We start from the raw sequence: 11,523 nt of genomic DNA on the forward strand, positions 1-11,523 counted from the left end.
TGTAGCCTAGTGACCTAGGTCCTTTCCATCTGGGTCATAGCAGAAACCTGCTATATGTGCTGTCTCCTTGATTAGAATATGAATTCCTTATGAGCTGGACTTTCTGTTTGCTTGCCTAGATCTTCGCAATTTGATTTTTGCACACAGTGAGTTTTTTTTTTTAATTTCATTTATTTAAGGTAGTGGGTTAAGTGACTTTCCCAAGGTTGCACAGTTAGGCAATTATTAAGTTTCTGAAGACACATTATACAGTGAGCTTTTAATAAAATGCATTATTTATTTTACCTTAGACCCCAGGCTTCTGTAATTTTCAGCTTTTGTTTAAACTGTCCATACTTGAAATGAATACTTCTTCACCCCTTTCTGTTGAAGGTCTAAATCAGAAACTATGTATTATATAAAGGCTCTGATGATATTTTCCACCCCAAACTAGGTGGAAATTTCATTTTCAAATTTCTCATCATGGGTTGGTTGAAAATGACTCCTTTGCACTTCTTTCATTTCATTTTTTAGTTATGCGCTCCTCAAGAGCAGGGTCTATGTTAGATCTATCTCTAATTAGTGAAATCAAGGCCATTCACTACAGAAATTGGAATGAATACTCCCTGAATTTGATGAATTTTTAAGAGATGACTTGATCTCATACCCATTTTAATTCCTCCATTTTGTATAAGCTGCTTCGGAAAATGAATGATTGTCAACGAATTAATGAATGAAAAAGTATTATTCAGTACTAACTGTAGATCCAAAACACTGACACTAAATGTAGAAAAGCAAGAGTCTTTCTTTCAAAATTTCACATTATTTATGTATTTATTTATTAGTTTGGTTATTTATTTTTGTAAGGCAATGGGGTTAAATGGCTTGCCCAAGGCCACACAGCCAGGTAATTATTAATTGTCTGAGGTCACATTTGAACTCAGGTACTCCTGACTCGAGGACCAGTGCTCTATCCACTGCACCACTTAGCTGCCCCAAAAGTTCACATTCTAATGAGGAATAGGCACATATGGCAGGTTTCAGATGCATGTCAGAAGACAGTTCCCATAGTTCTTATGGCATGCTACCTAAATATTTGGTAATGAATAATCTTTTTGTGTCATTTCTACTGATAAAATCTTTCATTTCTAATGAATTCTGAACTGTTAAGCACTTCAGTGCTAAGAAATGCCTTTAATGTTTTTTTCTCATTTTTGTTTGTTTTTTTCTTTGTAGCTGTGACCATATATATATATATATATATATATATATATATATATATATATGTCACTAAGCTATTGCCAGATTGAGTCTCTCTACATGGATTACTTCCTATGGCAATTTCTGGGAAAACTGACCTGGAAGCAGGAATGTTTTTCTAGATGGAGCTGGCTTCCTGAACTCTTGAACTTATTAAGTGATACTGGTGCTAGGGGGCAACTAGGTGGCACAGTGTCTCTGGAGTCAGGAGGACCTGAATTCAAATCCAACCTCAGGCATTTAATAATAACCTAGCTGTATGATCTTGGGCAAGACACTTAATCTCATTGCCTTACCAAAGAAGAAGAAGAAGAAGAAGAAGAAGAAGAAGAAGAAGAAGAAGAAGAAGAAGAAAAAGAAGAAGCCTTCTCACTGTGCATCGTATCCATTTGATCCTATGCTATCCAATTTGAATTTATGCTCTCTTCCTTTAATCCTGTGACTTCCTTGGTGAGATACCTCTACTTCCTTTTCTCTTGTTTGCTTCTAATATCAACAAAACGAACTACCACCATCACCCCACCACAATCTGGTTTCTATCCTCATCATCTAATTGATTTTTTTTCTCTCTGAAGTCATCTTGGTCATGATTAGTTTCCACTAGTTAAATTATCATCTCAGTTCTATTTATTCAGGTCTAAACTGTTTCCTGACTTCCAATCTTAAATTACCAATTACCTACTGGATATTTCAAATTTGATGTCTGTTGTGCCCAGAAATCCCTGGCCTTATCACATGAAAATCAGTTCAATATCTCTATATATTGAAGATATGTGATGAAAGCTCCAGATTGTTTTCATAAGTAGTTTAATAATCAAAGTGAGGTTCTCACACCAGGACCATCTAGGATGGCCTGCTAGATGACAATAATAGATCCCTTCAAAGACCAATGTTCCTGCGATAATAGTAGAAAACAGAAACAAAGAAAGAAGAAAATACAAATTATGTTAGTGTGGATTGACTGATATCTTTGTATTTCTTCAATTTAATGCTGAGCTCAGGTCTCATATACCAGGTGCTAAATCAATTCTGTTTCAGTTAGAGTGCAAAGCAAGCAAAACTATAGGGAGTTCTTATCCTGATCGTGCTCCAGTCAGCATGATTTCTTTTGACTTACATTAATCTTGGTTTGTATTCTTTTTGTTCTTGTTCTTGCTCTTTCTTTTCCTTTCGATGATGATGATGATGATGATGATGATGATGATGATGATGATGACAATGATGATGATGATGATGATGATGGACAGAAACTGACAGACACTGACAGAAACTTTTGAACTTTACAGTGAGAGACTTTTGTTAGGAAACATATATCATAATTTTCATTGCTTAAAAGGTTAACACTATTATGGATTTTACAGCTGAGTGAATCTGCATCTTTCAACCAACTTCCAACCAACCAGAATCCTATAATGTCCTATATTCATCTCAAACCCATAATTTCTCAAACAGAACTCATTATCTTTCTCCCCTCTTTTGAACTTCCCTAATACTGTTGAGAGGACTGTTATTCTTCTAGAAACCCTGGTTCCCAACCTCAGTGTCATCCATGATTTTTCATTCCCAGTTGCCCTCCAATCTGTTGACAAGTCTCATTATTATTAACTTCAGATTTCTCTTTCTTTTTTTTTGAAATTTCATGTTTCTCATATACCTTCTCTCTACTCAAAAAGCCACAATTATAACAGATCCTCACTACTTCACTCCAGTATAATTTCAACAACATTTTTGCTCATTTATCTTCCTAAAATTCTCTAAATTTCAGTCCAATTTCCACTCAGTTGCCAAAGCAATTTTAATAAAGTACAGATATGGCCATGCTGTTCCCCTACTCAGTAAACTAAATTAGCTCTCTATTATTCCCAAAATTAAACCTAAATTTTCTGGTTTTTAAATTTGGGTCTTTCCTGCCTTTCTAGGCTTCTAACACTGTACCCTTTTCTATATACTCTATGACACACTGATATTGGTTATCTTACTTTCCTTCAACAGAGTAAATTCCATCTTCTGATTCTGGCTCTTTCCCCAGTTGTCCCCTAGGCTGCACACCAGCAGTGATATTCCTCCTAATCTCTACTTCCAAGCTTCAATTCCTTCAAGACTCAACTGATAATTCTCTTTCTATATGGGATCTTCCTTGTCTCTTAGACCCACCCCTGGCACTCTTTCCTCTGCAAATGTGCTCCCTCTGTGATTATCTGCCACACTCAATATATCTTGTGTGCACAATTTTCATTGGTTGTTTTTTCCATTAAAATTTTAGGTCTTATAGGTCCAGGACCATGTTTTTGAGTTTCTTTTAATCCCTAGTGTTTAGCATAGTGTCTGCTGAATAATAAGCATTTAATAAATATTTATTGAATGACTGACATAGCTGAATGTAACAGAGGTTTTTAACTACAAGTAATATTTAGAAAGTCCTTATCTTCTATAGATTGTAGAAAAAACAGATATAAATTCATCAATTCTGAATCATTTAGGGAAGGAAGAAAATAAACATTTAGTAAGTTTCTTATCTGGATTTTTAATAGGGTTACAGCTGATGAAGCAAAGGTTCTAGCATTCCTAGAAGTGTGGTTACCATTTTGCATCTCCACAGAATTAGTGATGATGGTTTGACTCACCTGGTATATGCCACCAAGGCATTCCTATTTTACCTATTTTAGCTAGGCTGATATGCCTTCCTTGTGGGAGGCAATTTCTTAGTAGTTAGTAAGGTTAGCTACTTTCCCACAAGAATTTTCCCCCGGATGTTGACTATGTAAAGTGGTGAATTGTTTGGCAGTTTTTTTTCGTCTCTACTAACACCAAAGAATTTTTCCAGTATGGAAGTATCTCTGAGGAAAAGCTGCAAGACTTCCTCTTTGGTTTTAATGTGCAAAATATCTAAAGGTGGAGTTCTTAGTGACCTTAATATGAGTCTTCAAAGCACAAATAGGGAATGGATTACCTTGCAAAACAATCTTAGGAAATTCCCATGGTGCTAAATAAATTAGACATAGAACCTGAAAAGAGCATTGTAGCTCATATCGTTTAAAAGTTCTTTGAGGCCTCGCCTAAAATTGGAGAAAGAAAAAACATGGAAATTGAATATGAAGAGATGAGAGTTGAGTACAAACAGAATAATATGAAATGTTCAAATTACAAAGAGGCCAATACCTATTTCCTCCTATCCCAAATAACTAAAATAATTAAAAGAAGCCCTAGGCTTAACTTGAGCTGATTGCTGTAAAAAAGTTGTCAAAGATTTCTATAGTAGTAAAAAACTTTATAATTCTTCTTACATTCAATGTTCACTTCTTCCCATTGTCATTTAATCATTAACAAACATTTATTAATGTTTGTAGTAGGCAATGTGCTACATGACAAGGATACAAAATAGAATTAAAGAAAACAAACCCTACTCGCAAGGAGTTTATATTCTAATGGAAGAAGAAATGAGAGGGAGGGAGAGAGAGAGAGAGGGAGAGAGAGAGAGAGAGAGACAGAGACAGAGAGACAGAGAGACAGAGAGACAGAGAGACAGAGATAGAAAAGGAGATAAATGAAAAGATGTACATCTATACTTATATGCAAAATTTGGTACTAATATGCTAACTATATACCACCCCTTAGGTTTAGAATCCACCTGGCCCTACGGTCCTGGACAGGCAATCCAATCCCAGTCCCTTGTAAGAAATAAAAAAGAAAATGTGTTATATCTGACCACTCTCCCCCCATGGTCCATCCTCTCCTCCATCACTCACATCCCCACCCCTTCCCCCTGCCCCCCCCTCCTTCTTACTCCAGATGTCTATACCCATTGAGTATATTTGCTGTTTCCTCTCCTAGCCACGTCTGATGGGAGGAAAGAGCCCATCATTGCCCCTTGCCTTGCCCCCTTCCATATCATTGCAATAGCTCATTTTAATAAAGAAAAAACTTATTATATGAAATATTTTAATCTATTCCTCCTCTCCTTTTTCCTTTCTCCCATTACATTTCCCCTTTATCTATTGACTCCATTTCTACACCACACTATATCTTCAAATTCACTTTTGTCTTGTGCTTCAGCTATAAAAGCTCCTTTTACCTGCTCTATTAAATGAGATGGTTTATATGAATATAATCAGTATCATTTTTCTATACAGGAATACATGTAGTTCATCATCATTAAGTCTCTCATATTTTCCCATTCTCCACCACTTTCTATGCTTTACCTGAGTCCAGTATTTGAAGATTAAACCTTCTGTTCAGCTCTGGCCATTCCAACAGGAATATTTGAAATACCCCTGGTTCATTGAAAGTCCATCTTTTGCCCCGGAAGAGGACATTCAGTTTTCCTGGGTAGTTGATTCTTGGTTGCATTCTGAGCAAAATTATGGAATATTATATTCCAAGCCCTATGAGCTTTTAATGTAGTTGCTGCTAGGTCCTGTGTGATCATAACTATAGTTCCACAATATGTGTATTGTGTCTTTCTGGCTGCTTGTAATATTTTATTTTTGACTTGGGAGTTCTGGAACTTGGCTATAATATTCCTGTGGGTTGTTTTTTGGATCTTTTTCCTCAGAGATATCAGTGGATTCTCTCCATTTTTATTTTGTTCTCTGCTTCAAGGATATCAGGACAATTTTCCTGTAGTAATTCTTTGAAAATGATCTCAAGTCTCTTTTCCTGGTCATGACTTTCAGATATTCCAATAATTTTTAAATTATCTTTCCTAAATCTGTTTTCCATATCTGTTGTTTTTTTCAATGAGATGTTTCACATTTTCTTCTAAATTTTCATTCTTTTGGTTTGTGTCCTGATTTCTTGTAAAATAAGCAACCTCCCTTAGTTCCATTCTTTGTCTGAAGGATTTGTTTTCCTCAGAGAGCTTTCTTATCTCTTTTTCCACCTGACCAATTCTGCTTTTTAAAGCATTCTTCTCCTCAGTAACTTTTTGAACTGTTTTATCCATTTGACCTAATCTGGTTTTTAGAATGTTATTTTCTTCAACATTCTATTGGATCTCCTTGACTAAGCTTCTGGCTTCTTTTTCCATGTTTTCCTACATCTCTCTCATTTCTTTCCCCAATTTTTCTTCTATCTCCCTCCCTTGATTTTCAAAGTCTTTTTTGAGCTCTGTCATAGCCTGACCCCAATTTCATTTTTTTTGGAGTCTTTAGATGTAGGAGCTTGTAATTCCTCATCTTCAGATTGAGTGTTTTGATCCTTCTTGGTATCACAGGCAAAGTATTTCTCAATGGTGTTACACTTTTTTCCATGCTTACTCATTTCTCCAGCCTGTGCCTGGTTTTGGGGTGCTTCCTGAACTTTTGAGTATTAGTGGGACACCCCCACAAGGATCCCCATGTGTGAGGTTCTCTCTTCCCTCCTGGTCTGTGATTGACCATAAAAGCACCTCTCTGCCACAGGGCTGAGTGGGCGACTGATGTTCTATGGGGGGACTAGACTGCAATGAGGATCTGAATGTGGTCAGAACCTTATAGTTCTGTTCCAGGGACTGAGGACAGAGCTTGACAGTCTCTCTCCACTCCCCTCCCTAAGCTCAGAACTCATGCCCTGGGGACTCCTGCTTACTGGCTTCTGCTTCCAGTTTCGAGATCTGGATTTGGGCTGCCATGGCCATGTGGCTTGCTGTGTGCCCTGAGGGCTGGGATTAATGTGCTCACTCTGGCAGAGGTCCCCTGCTGATCCCCCAAGTTGTGCCTGGTGCTCCCTGGGGTGTAGATCAGGAAACTAACCTCACTACTGTGAGCCATGGCTCCCAGTGCTCTGGGGCCACTGCTGGGAGGCTGAAGTTCCTTGGTTCTGGTGGGTTATCCCTCCAACCCCGGCAAGCGGAGTCTTTCCTCTCTCTTCCAGGTTACCTTGGATTGGAGAACTGCCTCACAGGTCCCTCTGTGGATTCTGTCTCTTGAAAATGTAGTTAGCATTCTTAGTTTATAAGCTTTGAGTGAGAGCACCTAAGACAGTCCTCTCCTGTTGCCAACTTGGCTTTGCCCCCCTTTCCTAGCAATTTTAATCCCAATAGCTGAACTCTTTGGATTTATCAAACAGCAGATTACTATAAAGTTTTCCTGCTATTGCACTTAGTCTATTCCACTGGTACACCATTCTATTTCTTAGCCAATACCAGATAGATTTGAAGACTGATGCTTTATAATGTAATTTTAGATCTGATAGGATTAAGTCATATTCTTTTGCACTTTTTTTCATTGAATCCCTGGAAATTCTTGACTTTTTGTCTCCATATGAATTTACTTACCACTTTTTCTAACCCAGTAAAGTAATTTCTTTTTGGAATTTTTATTGGTAGGGCACTAGACAGGTAGTTTAGTTTTGGTAGAACTGTCATTTTTATTATATTAGCTTGACCTATCCATGAGCAGTTGATGTTTGCTCATTTATTCAAATCTGATTTCATTTGTGTGAGAAGTGTTTTGTAATGTTTTCAAAAAGTTTCTGAATCTTCCTTCGCAATAGACTCTCAGGTATTTTATATTGTCTGAGGTTACTTTGAATGGGATTTCACTTTCAAGCTCTTCCTGTACCTTGCTAGTCATATAGAGAAAAGTTGAGGATTTATGAGAATTTGTTTTATATTCTGCAACTTTGCTAAAGTTGCTAACTGTTTCCAGTAGTTTTTTGGATAATTTCTTGGTATTCTCAAGGTTTACCATTATATAATCTGAAAAGAGTAAGAGCTTTGTCTCTTCCTCCCCAATTCTAATTCTTTCAATTTTATTCTCTTCGTTTATTGCCAAAATTGACATTTTTAATACTCTATTGAATAGTAGAGGTGATAATGAGCATCATTGATTCTCCTGTGATCTTACTGGAATGCCTCTAGCCTCTCCCCATTGAATATAATGCTCTTTCATTCCTATACTCTCTAGGGCTTTTAGTAGGAATGAGTGCTGTAATTTGTCAAAAGCTTTTTCAATGTCTATTGATATAATCATGTATTTTCTGATAGGTTTGTTGTTGATATAATTAATTATACTAACAGTTTTCCTAATATTGAACCAACCCTTCATCCCTGGAATAAATCCTGCTTGGTCATAATGTATTATCCTAGTGATAACTTGTTGTAATTATCTTGCTAAGATTTTATTTAAGATTGTTGCATCTATATTCATCAGGGAGATAGGTCTACAATTCACTTTCTCTGTTTTTCACTCCTCCCAGTTTGGGTATCAGCACCAAATTGGTGTCATAGAAAGAGTGAGGCAGAATTCCAACTTATCCCTATTTTTCCAAAGAGTTTATATGGAGTTGGAACCAGTTGTTTCCTAAATCTTTGGTAGAATTCACTTGTGAATCCATCAGGCCCTGGAGATTTTTTCTTAGGGAGTTCAATGATGGCTTGGTGAATTTCTTTTTATGAGATAGGGTTGTTCAAGGTATTGAATCTGCTCTTCATTTAACCTGGGCATCTGATATTTTTGTAAATATTTGTCAGTTTCACATAGATTGTTAAATTTATTGGCATAGTGTTGGGTAAAATAATTCTGAATTATTACTTTAATTCTCTCCTCAGTGGTGGTGAGTTCAACATTTTCATTTATGATATGAGCAATTTGGTTTTTTTTCTTTTTTTAAGTCAAATTGACAAGACGTTTATCAATTTTATTGGGTTTTCATAAAACTAACTTTTGATTTTATTTTTAAAGCTGTATTGCTTTTGATTTTATTTTCTGGTTTAATTTTTAGAATTTTTAATTTGTTATTTAATTGGGATATTTTTATTTGTTCATTGTCTAATTTTTTTAGTTACATATTTAGTTCATTGATTTCCCCTTTCTCTAATTTATTCATGTAAAACTTTAAAGATATGACATATCCCTGCGCAGCTGCTTTGAGTGAATGCCATAGGTTTTGATATGTTGTTTCATTTTTGTCATTATCTAGGATAAAATATTTAATTCTTTCTATAATTTGTTGCTTGATCCACTCATCCATTAAAATGGAGCTATTCAGTTTCCAATTAGGTCTGATTGTATATCTCCCTGGCACAATATTGGATAAGATATTTATTAAATTATGAACTGAGGAAGATGTATTCACTATTTCTGCTCTCTGCAATTGATTATTACATTTTTAGGTCCTAGTACATGGTCAGTTTTTGTGAAAGTGCCATGTACTACACAATAAAGGTATATTCCTTCCTCTCCCCATTGAATTTTCTCCCTAATTCTATCATATCTAGGTTTTCTAACAATCTATTTACCTCCTTAACTTCTTTTTGTTTATTTTATGATTCAATTTATCTAAATCTGAGAGTGGGAGGTTGAGGTCTCCCATTAGAGGATTTTTGCTCTCTATGTCTTCCTGTAGTTCTTTCAGCTTCTCCTCTAAAAATTCAAATGCTATCCTATTGGGTATATACATACCATTGTCTATGGTACCTTTTAGGAGGATATCTTTCCTTCCTAATCTCTTTTAATGCTTTTATTTTTGCAACTGCTTTGTCTAACATAAGGATTGCTACCCCTGCTTTTTTCACTTAAGGTGAAGTAAAATTATTTTGCTTCAACCTTCTACCTTTACTCTATTTGTATGTCTCTGCTTCAAATGAGAAGTATATTGTAGGATTCTGGTTTTTAATCTACTCTGCCATTCATTTATGTATTAAAGAAGAGTTCGTCCCAGTCACATTCAAAGTTATAATCACAAACTCTTTATTGCCCTCCATGCTACCTTCCCTCTGTTTGCATTTTTCTCTTTTTTTCCCCTTTTATTTGTTATTTTTCGCTTTATTTCCCTTTATTTTCCCATATTCTCCACCATTTTCTTTTTTTCAGTGCGTAGGCTCTCCTATATCCACCCATCCCCTTTCTTTCCCCTTTCCCTTTTCCCCTTTTCCCTTTCATTCCTTCTGTTAGTTTCTCCCCCCACCCCCCCCACCCCCCGTCTCTTTCTGCCCCTCCCCTTTTCGCCTTTTAAAACTTGAAAGGGCTCCTTTTTCCAGTCTGCTGTGCCTGCACACTTCCCCGCCCGGAGCGCTCCTTCTCGGTCCCCGCAGCCACCGCCACCATGGACTTCGGAGATCTCAAGACCCCCACGGGCCTGCAGCACCTCAATGACTTCCTAGCGGACAAGAGCTACATCGAGTGCTTCCTGCCCTCGCAGGCCGACATGGCCATCTTAGAGGCCGTCTCGGGACCACCCCCGCCGCCCTGTGCCATGCCCTGCGCTGGTACAACCACATCAAGTCGCATGAGACACAGAAGGCCAGCTTGCCAGGAATAAAGAAGGCTTTGGGTAAGTATGGGCCTGCTGATATAGAAGATACCACTGGAAGTGGGGGAAGCTACAGATAGCAAAGATGATAATGACATTGATCTTTTGGGGTCTGATGAGGAGGAGGAGGAAAGTGAGGATGCAAAGAAGCTGAGAGAAGAATGCCTTGCTCAGTATGAATCAAAGAAATCTAAAAAACCTGCAATTGTTGCCAAGTCTACCCTCTTACTGAATGTAAAACCTTGGGATGATGAGACCGACATGGCAAAACTGGAAGAGTGTGTCAGGAGCATTCAGGCAGATGGCTTGGACTGGGGATCTTCTAAACTAGTTCCTGTGGGATATGGCATCAAGAAGCTTCAGATACAGTGTGTGTTTGAAGATGATAAAGTTGGTACAGATATGCTAGAGGAACAGATAACTGCTTTTGAAGACTATGTGCAATCCATGGATGTAGCTGCCTTCATTAAGATCTAAAACCTCTATCATCTTCAGAAATTGCATTTAAATAAAAATATTTGCAAGCAAAAAAAAATAAAACTTGAAAGGTAAGATGTTTTTATAGTTAACTGAGTGTGTGTGTAAGTTAACTTTAAGCCAATTCTGATAAGAGGAAATTCAGGTGTTTCTCATTTCCTTCTTTCTTCCCCTCCATTACAATAGATCATTTGTACCTTTTAATGTAATAAGATGTACCCCATGAAATCCCCCTCCCTCCTCCTGTCTCCTTCCTGTCCCCCTTTAAAGGAGGAAGTGTTTTTAAATCATTCTCTTGAAGTCATAGAAAATCCTGAGCATCTATCACTTATAGCTAAGTATATTGTAATTCTTTCTGTTTATTTTTATTTTTGGCAAGGCATTGGGGTTAAGTGGCTTGCCCAAGGCTACACAGCTAAGCAATTAGTAAGTTTTTGAGGCCAGATTTGAACTCAGGTACTCCTGACTCCAGGGACAGTGGTCTATCCATTGTGCCACCTAGTTGCACTGGAGTTACAGTTTTTGAGAGTTATTAGAGACTTTCTCCCAAGTAGGGATATATCCAGTTTCATCCCA

General features: G+C 37.1%; 1 pseudogene; it reads left to right on the forward strand.

Annotated features, from left to right (window-relative positions):
* Nucleotides 1–10,263: 10,263 nt before the first annotated feature.
* On the forward strand, nt 10,264–10,947 carry LOC141498570 (elongation factor 1-beta pseudogene; annotated as a pseudogene).
* Nucleotides 10,948–11,523: the final 576 nt, after the last annotated feature.

This window comes from Macrotis lagotis, chromosome X, assembly GCF_037893015.1.
Source record: "Macrotis lagotis isolate mMagLag1 chromosome X, bilby.v1.9.chrom.fasta, whole genome shotgun sequence".
Taxonomy (NCBI): Eukaryota; Metazoa; Chordata; class Mammalia; order Peramelemorphia; family Peramelidae; genus Macrotis; species Macrotis lagotis.